Genomic DNA, 18,179 nt, shown 5'->3' on the forward strand with positions numbered 1-18,179 from the left:
TAGAAATATATTTATATAAAGTTAGGTCATATAAACATTATAAAACAAACCAGTACATATTTTGAATCTTTTAAGAAAGAAACTTCATTCCTTAGGGCATTTAATCTGAAAAAATGCAATGAATTTTGCACAATCAATATTTATTTAGTTCAGATAAAAGCTACTACGTAGTCAGCAGAGCACAAGAAGCACTGATCATGACTTTCTAGCTAGGTTAATCACTACAGCAAACTCACTAGTGAACCTATTATGTTGAGAGTTAAAATAGGGGTGGCAGGTAAGCTAGTTAATTTAATTGGTTGTTTTAAATCTCTTGGATAGCTATCCAGTCATCAGAGATAATATTTGGGGTTGGAAGATAGTAGAAAATAATAAAAGAATCATTGTAATGACTGAGATGACAGAATTTTATGAGTCAGAATTCTGTCTTTGAATCCTATATCCCCAAATTTACCTAAGGTCATATATGATTTTTCATCAGAGTGTATTACATGTTAGTTATTTAAATTTTTATTAAATAATTATATTGTGTACTTTTACAACAATAATTATATTACTTTAACAACAGGTCTCACAATGGAGACGTTACTGGTGACTGCTTGAGCAAATCAATGAACAAGGGGAGAACAGTGCTACTTTAAATTTTATGGAGCACTTTGCTTTCTTAGTCTCATGCATCTTAAAATACTTTTGCAAGTGAAAAGGAGAAAATAATTAATTTCATTGTTACTATTTGGGCGCCTGTGATCCCATCAGCGGCCAAGACTCAGAGACTATAAAAACCAGCTCCCGGAAGAGAACAGTGCAGTCTCCTCCCCCGCGCCTGACTGTCCTCACTGGGGCCCATTGGAGGGGAGTGGGTTTAGCTTTCCTCCCCCTTCCGACCAGGGCTCCGGCAGCCGAAGACCTCCAGGACCAGCCACCAACATGCTGAGACCACTCTCCGCACATATGAAGGTACTGGCAGAGGGACAAAGCCACGCGGGTTCCGGGGCCAAGATCTCCAAGCCTACTCGGATTGGGGCCGAGCATCCTCCACCCAGATCCTCCAATTCCAGTAGGCGGGGGTCACACCCACCAACTGACCCCCTGGCGCCGTGTAATCCCATCAACGGCCAAGACTCATAGACTATAAAAACCAGCCTCTGAAACCGCGTGGCCACATTTGCGGCCGCGCGACATCTTATTATGACATCTTACTATGTCATTCCTACTTTGGACAAACTGGCAGGCTACTGAATGTAGCCTGCCCACACGGCAGAGTCTGGCAAACTCCCCGTGGAATACCCAATATGCCAAATACCAGTAACAATGATGGGTCTCATTCTCCTAAAGAGCCTTGAATATAATCTCAGGGCTAGGATGAAGGAGACGTTACTGGGGCCTGCTCAAGGCAATCGACGAATAACAGGATGATTTGTGATTTGTGATTGTCATTGTTACTATTTAAGAAATGCAAAAGCCGAATAAAATTTCATTGGCTTGGGACAACCAAGCTACTAAGTTACTAAGTTGTAGAGTTGAGACTAGGAATCAAGATCTACTGTTCTTCAATTTTTTTTCTTACACTATCCTTCACCAACAAACTGGATTTAAAAAAGGAATTATCTGCTTAAATGCAGATAAATGAGTCAATGTATTTGAGTGTAGGAAATAGGGAAAGTCATTTCTATATGCAAAATGTGCCATCATTTTTATTAGAGGAATACATGCATATATAACAAGGCTCTCAGGAAAGCTGCATTGTAGAGTTAGCCATCAGAACTAATGCTTAGTAATGCATTTTTTGATTCACTCCCACTTGGAATGAGTTAAGCTTATAATGACAAAACAACCCTCTGACTATAAAAAAATGACATGCTAAGAGAATTCTTAAGAATTGACTGTCATCCAAAAATTTATATCTAACTCATGATACAATGCTACTAGGAAGCGGATTCTTTGGTATGTAATCAAGATTAGAAAAGGTCATAAGATCATAATGGCACGTTTAGTGGCTTCATCAGAAAATTTATTTCCTCTGACCTCCATGATATTTCCCTTTGACCCCACACCTATGCTGAGACATACACAAGACAGCAGAGATCTCATCTGCTCACACAGAAAGCCAAGGGACAATGAACCACTAAGATACTGTCCCAGAGAGGCCCAGCAATAGGTCACAAAGAAGCAAATCCCAGCAAGTGGACCTAGGTGTCAGGATTCTAACTGCATATTTGAAACTAGGAAAGCATATATTGGATAGAGAACTTAAGGACAAGATCTACCCATATGTACATTGGAGGTGAACAGAAAGTGAGGAACAGGATGCATGCTATCGTACATGGGTAAATGGAGAAACCTGGGCATTAGGGTGGACCTGGACCCCTCTAATTAAACTCTACAATAAACTTTAATCTTGTCTGCATCTGAGTTTTTATGCAAATTTTTCATAAGATTCTTAAGAACCTATGAGCTATGGCATAAATTCACTTCCCTTTTAACAGTTCTGCTTTCCTTACCTAGGCCACCTAAGGAAATGCCTTGTATGGGTTAAGCCTGGTAAACTTTATTCTGAGCAGCTATGTAGCATGGACTCTAGTGTCCCACCAGCCCCATAAAGAAGCTTTCAAGCCACACCTGAAATACACTTGCTCTTTACAGCACAAGAAATGGCCCCACCACCTGAGTTTCTCACGTGGATTCAGGCTGGGGGGAGGAGCTATTCTTTTCAGAAAAAGAGAAGTCAGTCCTAATTGCAGCACAGATGTTCCAAAACACTACTTTCCCTTGCAGAGAAGAATTTCCAGAAGGAGGTGAAATAGTGAAGCAGAACACTTTTCCTTAAGATATTTACCTAGAGAAATGTGAGGGGAGAGAAATAGAGAAAGATTTGTGTTCAAGAGAGAACATGGGCTTCCCAAGAGCAAAGTGAAAAAATCAGATAATGATAGATGCTTATATATTATTCCTCCAAATTGTCTTGGCCCTGGAGTCATCTGCATACATACGTTAATATGTTGCTTAAGTCACTCAATATATGGTATGTTGTTAGAACAACTTAATTCCACTAAAACAGGCTTTTCTTTTCTTTTTTTTTTTTTAAATTCATTTATTGAATCACCGTGAGAATAGTTACAAAGCTTTCAGGCTTAAGTCTCGGTCATGCAATGATCAAACAACCCTCTCTTCACCAGTGCAAATTTTCCACCACCAAGAACCCCAATATACTCCCCATGCCACCCCTCCCGTTTCTGTGAGGCAGATGATTTCCACTTAACTCTCTCCATTTTGATTACATTCATTATTTCGACAAAAGATGCACCATTATTATTTGGAATTTCCCCCAACAATCAAACCTGGTGAAAAGGCATCATGAAATAATTTGCTTTCTATTGCTAGTTATGAAGACCATATGATGTTGTGCAGCTGCAGTAGCGGCCATGCAATTTTGGATTTCTGATATTTTACTAATTAAGTCTGGAGGGATTTCTGCCAAAAGCCAAATAGTTCCGAGATTGGTTTGTGTGTCTCTGGGTCCATGGCCATGCCGGAGAGGCACTCGTGGGGGTCAACTCGTAGTCTCGGCAGGGCAAGAAGGACGGGCCGGTTCTGGCCCCCCATCCCATGAGGCTGCAGATGTCCCATCACTGCTGGCTCGTAACTGGCTGTCCAATAAGCTCTGAGGCGGCGGCCACCATGCTGCCGGGGGAAGGGGTGGCAGAAGAGACAGACACCGTTTCCGTCCCGGGTGGGGGGGGCATGATACCGTAGCTTAATGCATAGTCCATTCACATTTCTGCCAGAAGCTGCTGGGTTCTGAATTAGGTTCGTGTGATTCTGGGACATGGCTGTGCTGGAGAGCCACTCGTGGGGGGGTAATTCATGGTCTTGGCAGGGCAAGAAGGATGTGCCAATTCCACCCTCCATCCCATGAGGTCACAGTTGCCCCATCCTAAAATAGGCTTTTCTAAAATAAAAGTTTATCAACTTTCCCAATATAAGAACAAGGCTAATTAAAAAAAATTTAGGGGCTGGAGCAATAGCACAGCGGGTAGGGCAATTGCCTTGCACGTGGCTGACCCAGGTTCAATTCCCAGCATCCCATATGATTGCCTGAGCACTGCCAGGAGTAATTCCTGAGTGCAGAACCAGGACTAACCCCTGTGCGATGCCGGGTATAACCCAAAAAGCCAAAAAACAATCCAGAGTAGAATTATGAAAAAAAGGATTTATTAAAATTCAAAAGTTAAAAGAGGTTAACAGATTAGATAAAGAGTAAATTACTGGGGAAATTTAGGATAAAATGAGACAGAGGGGAAAATGGGAAATATATAAAGGACCACAAAGACAACTACAGATGAATGGATCAGGAAGTTGTGGTATAAGGCTGAAGAGATAGTTTTGCAGTTAGGGGTGATTGCCTTACATGTATCCAACCTGGATTAGATCCCCTGCACCTTACATGTCCTCTGAATTCTGTCAGTAGTGATTCCTGAGCACCACCAGTATGACCTGAAACTCCAAAAAAGTATTAAGAAGTGTGCAATAATTTATAACAGAAATACATGTTTGTATATGCATATATATGGTAAATGTGATTTAATATCAATCATCTAAAACATTTTACATATATGTAAAATTATAGTCCATAGCAATTATATCACAGAAGGCAGGATTAGGATGAATTATGATGCTTTCATGTGCTGAATTCCCTAAAGGTACTAATTTTTAAAAATATCTAAGAAGCAAAAATTCATGCTGTCATCTACAGGTGAACTATTAAGAACAAAATAAAAACTACACGGCTGATACACTAATAGAAAAAAAGTGACAAAAGCACATTATAAACCTAACTGGACCATATAAAGTAGAAACAAGCAACAAAGGTAAAATAGACAAGAATTAGTATATTTTGAGGCTGCAGAGATACTACAGAGATTAAGGCAATTTCCTTGAAAGCAGCTAACCCAGTTCGATTTCTGGTACCCCATATGGTCTCTGAGCCTGGCAGCAGTGATTCCTGAGTCAGAATAAGCCCTGAGTACAGCCAAAGTATGGTCCCAAAATTATGCTGTCTCCCTCCAAAGGTGAGGCTAGTATGTTTTAAGAAAAATCCATCAGTAGGTATATTATCACATTGAATATAATTAGAATAAACATTTCAATAAAAACCCAAACACATGAACAACAACAGGATGCTTATAAAAGATACATATAAAAGAAGATGCCTGATGGCGTCTTCAGACTTCCAGATATCCCAAAATTGCTGCTGTGCTTTTGGTCAGACCCCAAAAACTTGGGGCAAAGTTTACCAAGAAAGTAAACAGCCAAAAGTTAGGTTTGTGGGAGACACACCCACAAACCACTTCCGGCTCAGCTATATAATTGGAGGCATGGCCTCTCTGGCTATTGATCAAGCTGCTTAACGGCCAAGGTTCCAGAGACTCAGAAACAAATCTTAAAACCCAGCGGCTTTTGGCAGAAATGCGTCCAGACCACACAGTAGGTTACTGTCGCCTGGCCACCCCAGGGGGGAAAGGGTGCTCTCCCTCCGCCTGCTCCCACCTGGCATCATGGTGGACGCCACCTGCCAGAAGACACTAGACAGTCAGGTTTGGGCCCGCAGTAATGAGACACATGAGGCATCATGGGATGGGTGTGGAGCCCACCCTTTCCCCCCCACCCCAATGGACCCTGAGTCGCCACCAGCGAATGGCCTCTCTGGCTCCTGATCAAGCCATTTAATGGCCATTATCCCAGAGACTCAGAAACAAATCGCGGAACCCAGTGGCTTTTGGCAGAAATGCGTTCAGTCTCTGCAGTAGATTACAGGCGTTGGACCACCCCAGTTAGGAATAGGTTCCATGCCTTGGCCTGCTCCCCTGGCGGCCCAGTGGCCAACTGTGCCACCATCCTCCAGGGGCCACTGGACAGTCAGGTTTGGGCCTGCAGTGACGAGACACGTAGGGCCTCATGGGATGGGGGGTGGAGCCTGCCCTTTCGTCCCCGTCCCAACAGGACCCTGAGTCACTGCCCATGAATGGTCTCTCTGGTTCCTGATCAGGCTGCTTAATGGCCATGATCCCAGAGACTCAGAAACAAATCTTGAAAACCAACGGCTTTTGGCAGAAATGGGTCTGGACCACACAGTAGGTTACTGTCACCAGGCCACCCCAGAGGGGAATGGATGCTGTCCCTCCGCCTGCTTCCCCTAGGCGGCTCGGTGGCCATCATCCGCCAGAGGCCATTGGACAGTCAGGTTTGGGCCCACAGTAACGAGACACGTGGGGCCTCACGAGATGGGTGTAGAGCCGGTCATTTCCCACCCCCCACCCCAAGGAGACCCCGAGTTGCCACCAATGAACGGCCTCTGGCTCCTGATCAAGACGTTAAATGGCCATGATCCCAAAGACTCAGAAAAAAATCATGGAACCTAGAGGCTATTGGCGGAAATGAGTCCAGTCCCTGCAGTAGGTTACTGGAGCTGGGCCACCCAAGGTGGAAATAGGTTTTGTGCCTTGGCCTGTTCCCCCTGGTGTCCAGGTGGCCGTCAGCCTCCAGAGGCCACTGGACAGTCAAGTTTGGGCCTGCAGTAATGAGACACGCAGGGCCTCACAGGATGGGTGTGGAGCCGGCCCTTTCCTCCCTGTCCCAACAAGACACTGAGTCGCCGTCCACAAATGGCCTCTCTGGCTGCTGATCAAGCTGCTTAATGGCCATGATCCCAGAGACTCAGAAACAAATCTCGAAACCCAGTGGCTTTTGGCAGAAATGCATCTGGACCGCACAGTAGGTTGCTGTCGCCGGGCCACCCCAGAGGGGAAAGGGTGCTGTCTCTCCACCTGCTCCCCCTTGGTGGCTTGGTAGCCGCCATCTGCCAGAGGCCACTGGACAGTCAAGTTAGGGCCTCCAGTAACGAGACACCGGGGCCTCAAGGGATGGGGGTGGAGCCGGATTTTTCCTCCCTGTCCCAAAGAGACCCCAGTCACCATCCACGAATGGCCTCTCTGGCTCCTGATCAAGCTGCTTAATGGCCATGATCCAAGAGACTCAGGAACAAATCTCAGAACACAGCAGGTTTTGGCAGAAATCACTCCAGATTTAATTGTTAAAATTTTAGAATTTCGGGGCTGGAGCAATAGCACAGCGGGTGGGACGTTTGCCTTGCACGCAGCCGAACTGGGTTTGATTCCTAGCATCCCATATGGTCCCCTTAGCACCGCCAGGAGTAATTCCTGAGTGCAGAGCCAGGAATAACCACTGTGCATTGCTAGGTGTGACCCAAAAAGCAAAAAAATCTTTTTTAGAATTTCAAAATTGAGCGGCCATCAGTGCAGCTACACGACATTATATGTTATTCATAACCAGCAATAGAAAACAAATCGTCTACTGTTGCCTTTTCAGCAAAGCTGCGTGTGGAGGTAAAATCCAAAATAATAATGGTGGGTCTGCTGTCAAAATATTGAAGATAATCAAATTAGAACCAGCCGCAATCATGTTGAGACTACCACTCTCCACACGCATGAAGGGACCTGCAGAGGAACAAAGGCATGTGGGTGCCGGTGCTGAAATCTCCAAGCCTGCTCGGATCGGGGCTGAGCATCCTCCACCCAGATCCTCCATCCTCCAGTAGGCAGGGGTCACACCCACCAACTGACCCCCAGCGCCGTGTAATCCCATCAACGGCCAAGACCCAGAGACTATAAAACCCAGCTCCTGGAAGCTGGACATCTTATTATATCATTCTTATTTTGGACAATCTGGCAGGCTACCGAAGCTAACCTCCCCACATGGCAGAGTCTGGCAAACTCCCCGTGGTATACCAATATGCCAAATACCGGTAACAATGATGGGTCTCATTCTCCTAACCCTGAAAGAGCCTTGAATATGGCACTTTTTAAAATCTCAGGGCTAGGACGAAGGGGACGTTACTGGTGCCTGCTTGAGGCAATCGACGAACAACAGGCCGATCGTGATCGTGATCGTGAAACAAAGTAGAGAGAGAGAGAGTAAGGTGGAAATCATCTGCCCCATAGGTAGGGGGAGGGTGTTGGATGGGTATATACTGGGGTTCTTGGGAGTGGAGAACGTGCACTGTTGAAGGTACGGGTGTTTCATTGTATTACCGAGACTTAAACCCAAAAGTTTTGTAAATGTTCTCACGGTAATTCAATAAATAAAATTATAAAAAATGAAAAAAAATATACATCTTAAATATAAAAACTTAGTTTAAAATTGAAAGAATGGAAGTTGTACCATGCAAATATTTTTTAAATTTTTATTAGTGAAACACCATGAGGTACAGTTGTAGACTTACAAATTTTTGTGCTTGGGTTTCAGTTATACAATGATCGAATACCCATCCCTCCACCAGTGCCCATTCTCCACCACCACTGATCCCAGTATCCCTCCCACCCCCCATCCCTCCCATCCCACCGTACCTCTGTGGCAGGGCATTCCCTTTTCTTATCTCTCTTCTTCTGAGTGCTGTGATTTGTAAAAGAGACATTGAGTGGCATTCATGTTTGGTCTATAGTCTACTCTCATCACGTATCTCCCATCCTGGGAGGAAACTCCCAAAACCCTTTATTTGGTGCTCCCTTATCTATCTGAGCTGCCTTTTTCCCTAGCATGTGTGGCTGGCCTCAAAGCCATGGAGTAATTCCCCTGGTACTTATCTCGGCTATTCTAAGGTGTTAGTCTCCTATTTTGTTACTTTATATTTGCCAGATGAACGCAATCTCTCTATGTCTGTCCCACTCTTTCTGACTTATTTTGCTTAGCATGATACTTTCCATGTAGTACCACTTGTAAGTAAATTTCATGACTTCATCTTTTCTAATAGCTGCATAGTACTCCATTGTGTAGATATACCAAAGTTTCTTTAACCTGTCATCTGTTCTCGGGAACTCACGTTTTTTCCAGATTCTAGCTATTGTAAACAGTGCTGCAATGAACAAACAAGTGGAGATGTCATTTCGAATATACTTTTTTGCCCCTCTGAGATATATTCCCAGGAGTGCTATTGCTGGGTCAAATGGGAGCTCAATTTCTAATTTTTGGAGAATCTTCAATACTGTTTTCCAAAAGGGCTGAACCAGTTGGCATTCCCACCAGCAGTGAAGGAGAGTCCTTTTCTCGCCACATCTGCACCAACACCGGTTGCTTTTGTTCTTTTGGATGTGGGCCAGTCTCTGTGGTGTAAAATGATATCTCATTGTTGTTTTGATCTGCATCTCAAATGATTAATGATGATTAATGATTGATAGCATTTTCTCATGTGCCTTTAAGCCATTCAGATTTCTTCTTTGGGAAAGTTACTGTTTATTTCAGCGCCACATTTTTTGATGGGGTTGAATGTTTTATTCTTGTGGAGTTCAACAAGTACTTTGTATATCCTCAATATCAACCCCTTGTTGGATGTGTATTCAGCTAATATCTTTTCCTATTCTGTAGACTGTCTTTGTATTTTGGTCACTGTGTCTTTGGAGGAGCAGAAGCTTCTTAGTTTAAGATAGTCTCATTTGTCTATCTCTATTCACTTGCTTGGCCATGGCATGACATATTTGAAGATACCATTAGCTTCAATGTCTTGGAGGGTTTTGCCACCCTTGTCTTCAATGTATCTTATGGATTCTGGTCTGATGTTGAGGTCTTTAATCCATTTTGATCTTACTTTTGTACATGGTATTAGGGAGACATCTGAGCCCACTTTTTTTGCATGTAGCTGTCCAGTTTTGCCAGCACGATTTGTTAAAGAGGCTTTCCTTGCTCCACTTCACATTTCTTGCCCTCTTATCAAAGATTAGATGATCATATGCTTGGGGGGAAAAGTCAGTATATTCAACCCTGTCCCATTGGTCTGCAACTCTGTCTTTGTTCCAGTACCATGCTGTTTTAATTATTACTGCTTTGTAGTAGAGTTTGAAGTTAGGGAGGTTGATTCCTTCCATTTTCTTTTTCCCAAGAATTACTTTAGCTATTTGTGGGTGCTTATTTTTCTATATGAATTTCAGGAGTATTTGCTCCATTCCTTTGAAGAATGTCATGGGAATCATTATAGGGATTGCATTGAATTTGTACAATGCTTTGGGAAGTATTGTCATTTGGATAATGTTAATTCTCCCAATCCATGAGCAGGGGATATCTTTCCATTTCTTCGTGTCCTCTTTTATTTCCTGAAGTAGCATTTTGTAGTTTTCTTTGTACAGGTCCTTCACTTCTTAGTTAAGCTGATTCCTAGGTACTTGATTTTCTGGGGCACAATTGTGAACAGGATTTTTTTTTTCATGTCACTTTCTTCTCTCTCACTCTTTTCATATAGGAAAACCCATGGACTTTTGGATTTTGATTTTATAGCCTGCAACTTTACTATACAGGTCTATTGTTTCTAGGAGTTTCTTGGTAGAGGTTTTAAGGTTCTCTAAGTATAGTATTATATCATCTGCAAATAATGAGAGCTTGATTTCTTCCTTTCCTACCTGGATGCCCTTAATATCTTTTTCTTGCCTAATCGCTATTGAAAGTACTTCCAGTACTATATTGAACAGTAGTGGAGAAAGTGGGCATCCTTGTCTCATCTCTGATCTCGGTTTTTCCCCATTGAGGATGATGCTTGCCATAGGCCTGTGGCAGATGGATTTAACTATATTGAGGAAAGTCCTCTCTATCCCCTGTTTGGTGAGGGTTTTCATCATAAATTGGTGATGGATCTTGTCAAATGCTTTCTCTGCATCTATTGATATGATCATATGGTTTTTATCTTTTCATTTATTGATATGATGGAATATGTTGATCGATTTCTGAATGTTAAACCATCTTGAATTCCCGGGGTGAATCCCACTTGGTCATGGTGTATGATCTTTTTGATGAGCTGTTGAATATCATTTGCTAGTATTTTTTTGAGAATCTTCACATCCTTGTTCATTAGGGATATTGGCCTGTAGTTTTCTTTTCTTGTGCTGTGTTTGTTTCCTTTTGGTATGAGAGAGAGATATACGGGTTTGATAGAAACTGTATGGGAGAGTTTCCATTTCTTCAATTTCCTGGAAAAGCTTGAGAAGACCTGGCAAATGTTTGGAAAAATTCGCTTGTGAGTCCATCTGACCTGGGCTTTTGTTTTTGGGAAGACTTTTGATTACGGTTTCGATTTCCTTGATGTTAATAGGTCTATTCATGTACTCCAAATCTTCTTGATTCAACCTTGGGAGATTATAGAAATCCAGGAATTTATCCATTTCTTCTAGGTTCCCTTATTTCGTGGCATACAGACTTTCAAAGTAGTCTCTGATGATCTTTTGAATTTCTTTGGTTTTTGTTGTGATATCCCTCTTCTCATTTCTGAAACAGTTTATTGGGGTTCTCTCTCTCTCTTTCTCTCTCTCTTTCTTTGTGAGTTTTGCTAGTGGTTTATCTATCTTGTTTGTTTTCTCAAAGAACCAACTCTTGGTTTCACTGACTATTGGATGTTTTTTTTGGTTTCCATCTAGTTAATCTCTGCTCTAAGTTTTATAATCTCTTTCCTTCTACCTGATTTGGGCTCCTTTTGTTGATCGTTTTCTAAGCTCTTGAGCTGTGAAGTCAAGTTGTTTATGTGGGTCCGTTCTTCCTTCCTGAGAAATGTTTGCAGAGCTATAAATTTTCCCCTTAACATGGCTTTAGCTGCATCCCATAGGTTCTGGTAGCTCGTGTCTTCATTCTCATTTGTTTCCAGGTATCTTTTGATTTCATCCTTGATTTCCTTCCTGACCCACTCGTTTTTCAACATTGAGTTGTTTATATTCCAGGTGTTTGCTTTGGTTCTCCGTGTTTGTGTCTGATTCACTTCTATTCTCAGTGCATCGTGGTCTCAAAAGATTGTTGATACTATTTCTATCTTTCTGTGTTGAAGTTCTGGCTCCTATTTTGTTGGTAGCAATGTCCTCCTTAAAATCTGTTAGCAGTTGCTTTAAATATTTAGCTGTTCCCTCATTAGATGTGTATACATTGAAGAGTGTGATTTCTTCCTGTTGTACATATACCTTGATAATAGAAAATGGCAAGAGACTTCTTTTTCAACCTGAAATTGAAGTTGTCGGATACTAGTATAGCCACTTCAGCTTTTTTGAGGGAGCTGTTTGCTTGCAAGATTGTTTTTCATCCTTTAACTTTGAATCTGTGTTTGCTCTGACTGTTGAGAGGAGTTTCTTGTAGGCAGCAGAATGTTGGTTTCTGTCTCTGAATCCATTTGCCACTCTGTGTCTCTTAATTGGTGATTTTAGATCGTTGACAGTGAGAGAAATTAAGTTCCTGGGTTTTTTTGTCATCTTTCTGTAAGGGTGTGTTGTGCTTGTTGGGTTTGTCTTGTCTTACAGTAGCCCCTTTAGCCCTTGTGTTAGGTTTGGTTTTGAGGCTATGAAGTTCCTGAGCTGCTGTTTATCCAGAAGTATTCTTGGTGAAGCATTCATTTCAGTGAGTTTTTTTTCCCTATATCCCACCATTGCTTTTGGACTTGGAGGGTTTCCTCTGATAGGTCTGCTCTGAATCTAAGGGGTGCTCCTCTGTATGTGATTTCCTTCTTTGACCTTGCTGCTTGCAATATTGTGTCTCTATCGGCGGCATGGATCATTCTAACTATGATATATCTTGGAATGTTTTTATTAGGGTCACTCTTAGCTGGCACCCTTTGGGCTCCTTGAATCTTAATGGCTGCATTATTAAGCTCTGGGAATTTTTCAACAATAATTTGTTTGACCATGGCTTTTTCAATGGGATTGTTTCCCTGAGCTTCTTGTACTCCTATGATTCTTATGTTGTTCCTCTTGGAATCATCTCCTAGGACTCTGATTCACTCTAGAGCTATTTTGAAGTCTCTTGCCATTGTTTGTTGTTGCCTGTCGGCTTGGTGCAGCTGATCTTCCAAGCTCACTGATTCTGTCTTCAGCTGTGGTCATTCCACTGTTGAGGGCACAGACTGAGTTTTTTTAAATTTCTTCTATGGGATCTTTTATTTGTGACATTTCTGTGCGTAGCTTTTCAATTTCTGCTCTAATTTCTTCCTGTATTTTCTTGATTGTGCGATCCATTGTTTCTTACATGTGCTCTTTCAATTTACTGGATATCTGTCTGACTGTTTCATTGAGTTCATTGAACATCTTCATGACTTTATATCTGAATTCTTTCTAGAGAGGTCCCTTAGGTGAGTAGCACCTACTGAGGCTTCTAGACTATTTTCATTTCCCCCCCTCTTGGTGGGGATTTGTGTTGTTTCTTCATGTTGGTATGTAGGTATGGGAACTGTGATGTTACTCTAGATTTCTTGGTATACTAAACTACCTGCCGCCTAAAATTAAGTCACGCCCACTTCTATCCACGCTATGCCCACTTCTGAAGAGGCCACGCCCCTACGGGAACCTGGTGTGTGTGGGGGGGGTGTAAAGGCTGGGTGGGGAAGAAGGCCCGCAGAGCAGTGTTGGGGTGAAGCGGAAGAGGCTCAGGTCTGCTTTTCTCCCAGGGTCTGAGAGGACACCTGGGCTTTGCAGGGCAAAAGCCAAGTCCTGGATTCGAATGCTGGCAGGGAGACTGACCTGGGTGGGGGAGAAGACTGGCGGAGCAGCGTTGGGGGCAAAGAGGACCATGCAAATTTTAGTATAAATAATATTAACATAGTTATATTAATATTAGAAAAAGCATGCAAGGTAAAAAATTTTAATAGAAACAAACAGATTTTTCATAGTTATATAAAAGGCTTGAATAAATCCACTTTAGGATATTGCAATTTTAAAACTCAAATACTGGGTATCCATGCCTCCAAATAAATGAGCCAAAATTAACAGAAATTATTTCTTATTTTTGTTTGTTTGGGAGCCACATACAAAACAAACTCAAGAATTACTTCTTGTGGACACACAGGTGAATCTCAGACCTGAGCAACTTGCAGCAGATATGGTCCTGGACTTTGCAAAAGGCCTTCTCCGCTGGGCTGCTCCAGATGGGGGCGAGTGTTGTCCCTCAACCTGCCCTCTAAGAGCTTCAGCGGTCGCCATTTTCTAGAAGCCAGCAAGAAGCACCATGTACGAGTTCGTGGTGATAGCAAATCCCAAGTCTTGCAGAACAGGGGAGGAGTGGGCCCTCCTTCCCCCACCGCAATGGAACAGCGAGATGATGTCACACCCACCCATTCTCTACTTAACCTCCCTCGTGGCCACAATCCAGAAACACACAAATGAATCTTAGACCCCAGCAACTTACTGCAGCAATTTTTTCAGACCTTAATTATTAAAATCTTAAAATTCCTTGAGCACGTGGCCGCTCTTGTGCCACTATATTCTATGAGACACTATATTGTGTGGGACACTATATGGGACACTATATTCTATCTATAACAAGCAATACAAAAGACATTGTCTAGCATTAAATTTTCGACAGGGATGGGAGTGAGGTGATGGGACTGGTCTTGAAACATCGAAGGTAACTAATGTAGAGAAAGAATATTTTGCAAATTGTCTGCTATACAGGCAGGATATATGTGTGGAATGTCAGGGGCGTTGGGGGAGGAGGTCTAGGATTTTGGTGGTGGAAAGCATGAAAAGATGGGTGTTTGATGACTGTATGCTCAAAGTTCAAACATGAGATTTTTGTTACTGTACCTCACAGTGAATTAATAAAAAAATTTAAAAGAAAAGAATTACTCCTTATGCTGCTCTCAAGGATCACGCCTGGGGTACAGATGAGGTGTACAAGGAATAGAGCCCAAGTTGGACAAATGCAATTCAAACACCCAAGTGCTGTATTATCTCCCAAGGTCCTCAAATTAACTCAAAATAACAGAAATGAAAGGATACATAGGTCCACATTATAAAAAAAATGATTGATAATCAGACTTATTAAATAAATGCAATAACTAACAATGATCAAAGTTGCTTGAACGTATGTATTGCCTTGTGTAGACGTACTGATGAATCGATCACATCTTCCAGAAGAGCAATGGAGAAGATTATCCATGACTTCTACTCAGATCTCTTCGATAGCCACACTCACCTGCCCACATACCAAATTCCACAGGATGCATATGCTGTTCCCAATGTTCTCCCTTCTGAAATTCGACATGCCATTTCGTCGGTAAAGAAGCAAACAGCACCCGGTCCAGACAAGGTCAGACCTGAACACCTGAAGAACCTGTCATCAGTACTCACCAATACACTGACTTGGCTCTTCACACATTACCTGTCTGAATGCAAGGATCTGTCACAATGGAAAACCAGCAGGACTGTACTACTGTACAAGAAGGAAGACATCCACGACATTGGCAACTATCACCCAATCTGCCCGTTGTCTGTCGTCTACAAGCTGTTCACTCAAGTTATCCTGTATAGGATTGGCAGAACACTAGATGAAGAACAACCATGCGAGCAAGCCGGTTTCCAAAAAGGATTCAACACAATCAACCATATCCACACAACAACCAAGCTCATTGAGGTTTCTCGGGAGTTCAAGATGCTTCTCTAACATTCATTGATTTAAAGAAGACCTTTGATTCTGTTGAGACTGAAGCAGTCATCGAGGCCCTAGCCAAATAGGGTGTTCAAAGTCAGTACATCAGGATCCTCCATGAGCTAGGTTGCAGATTCATTACTAGGATCTCACTATTCTACAGGGAGGTGATCACTGATGTCAAGAGAGGGGTTTGGCAGGGTGATACCATTTCACTGAAACTCTTCAGTGCCACCCTTGAGAACGTCATGCAAGGACTGAAATGGGAAGGAATGGTAGTGAAGATAGACAGTCGGCAACTACACCACCTTCGCTTTGCTTATGACATTGTTCTAATAGTACCAAACATCAGCCAAGAGGCACAAATCCGGACCGTGAGTGTGGAAAGGTCGGACTACAGGTGAATCTCACAAAGACAATGTTTATGAGAAATGATCTCATTCCTGACATTCCATTCACTCTCAATGGGACGAACATCCCCGAATGCAACAGTTATGTGTACTGAGGTCGAGAAGTCAACATGACGAATGACCTGGCACCTGAGTTGCACAGGAGGAAAAGAGTGGCATGGAACCTCTTCAAGAATGTCGAAGAAATAGCTAAGAGGACAAAAGAACCTCTGGCTCTGGGCACATCTCTTCGATTCCACTGTTCTTCCTGCATTAACATATGCCTCAGAAACCTGGGCCCTACAAAAACAGGATGAGAATACTATATGGGTCTCCCAAAGAGGAATCGAAAGAGCTCTGCTTAGAGTATCTCACTTCACTCAAGAGAGAGAAAGAATTCGGAGTTCCGACCTCCATTGACGATCAAGAATCAGGGATGCTGTCTCGTTTGCCAAGCTGTCGAAAATCAGGTGTGCTGGACATGTAATGAGATTTGGAGACGACTGCTGCACTAGAGCCATTACTGACTGGATTCCTCGGGATGTCAAAAGATCGTGTAGCCGCCCACCCACGAGATGGTCAGACTTCTTCCTCAAGACCCTGAACGATAAGTTTGAGGTTCTTCTTATTCCTAGAACAAGCAGATGCCATGGGGCTACACTATCATGTGACAGGGATGAATGGGATGTCAAGTGATCAAGTGTGTAGAATTCATGCCTCTTGTGAGGATATTCCATCAGTGCCTGCTACAAGGCTTCCTACACAATCCAACAGCCAATGTTGATAGGAGAAGTTTGTCTGATTGTTGTGAGTTTTCTCCATCTGGGTGACTGACAGTAATACTATGTTATCTGTAAGTCATTTAAGTCAAGATACAGTTCCTTAAACCTACAGGAAATTCAAGTACGAACATTAGTGATCTCTGTTAAATCATAAAATGATAAAGGGTATAATACAAAGTATAACCAATCTTTCATGACAACAAGAGTGTTAACTAACAATTACAAAGAATGTGTCACTGGTAATGAGACTTACCTCCTTCAGGTTCTCAAACCACGGCCTCCCTTAAAAGTTGAATTAGATTGTTTCTTCTTATGGCCTAGAAACAAATATAATTTTAATAATTACTTTATAGGAACAAGCTTCTCAGTCATTTTCTAGGGTGCACAATATTAGTTTAGGAAAATAGTAGGTAAAATTAAGGATAAACAGAATACACTTGTAAGCTAAGATCCAATACTCTCAAACTAGCAATTGCATAATTCCAACCAATTCATTGCTGATATAGCATGAGTATCAAATTAGAATACACATGTGTGACAGTTTATATATTATTTTTACTATATATACATGCATACATATACATATATGCATACATATGCATACATTATACACATATACAAATATACACATACATATACATATATAACTATATATATATAGCTCCTTAGGCAACCTGGTGGTCCTCCGCTCCCGGAGGGTCACCATATTGATGCCGAACTTAGTGCGGACACCCGATCAGCATAGCGCACTACAGCCCAGAACTCCTGGACTCAAGCAATCCTCCGGCCTCAGCCTCCCAAGTAGCTGGGACTACAGGCGTGTGCCACCACGCCCGGGGCTGGAGCGATAGCACAGCGGTAGGGCGTTTGCCTTACAAGCGGCCAACATGGCTGACCCGAGTTCGATTCCTCTGCCCCTCTCGGAGAGCCCGGCAAGCTACCGAGAGTATTCGATATGCCGAACACAGTAACAACAAAGTCTCCAATGGAGACGTTACTGGGCCCGCTCGAGAAAATTGACGATCAACGGGAGGGCCTTTACCTTTACCTTTACCTTTATATATATAGCTAAATTTTTCTGGAGCATGAAAAAAATGAATAGGAAAATTCCAGTTTTCCAGGTTTCCAGGATTGAAAGATTTCAAAAGAGATGATTTTTCTGGAGGTCAGCAGATGAGAGTAAGATGAAGACTGGCTTTTGTGGTTGGATTAATATGGATATTTAGTCTTCCCATTGGTGATGCTATCTCTTATATTTGTGCCTTTGCATATATGTATCACTGCTGACAATGCATTTTCCTTTCCTCATTGATTAACACCTTCATGCTCTTTGGAATTAACTATCAATAGATGCCAAATGAATAGTGGTACTTTATGTAAGGCACATTGCATATTCTTTTTCAAGTATGTCCTAGTCAAAATTCTTGGTTGCAAGTCAGAGACACCCAAGTCCAACTGGCTCAAACAATGCCAAATTTCTAATGACTCAATATATAGGGATGGCTGTTGCCATGGATAAGTCCCTGGGGGCTTAATGGGTTGGCTTCCTTCTCCA

This window comes from Sorex fumeus, unplaced genomic scaffold, assembly GCF_029834395.1.
Source record: "Sorex fumeus unplaced genomic scaffold, SorFum_2.1 ptg000045l, whole genome shotgun sequence".
Classification (NCBI taxonomy): Eukaryota; Metazoa; Chordata; class Mammalia; order Eulipotyphla; family Soricidae; genus Sorex; species Sorex fumeus.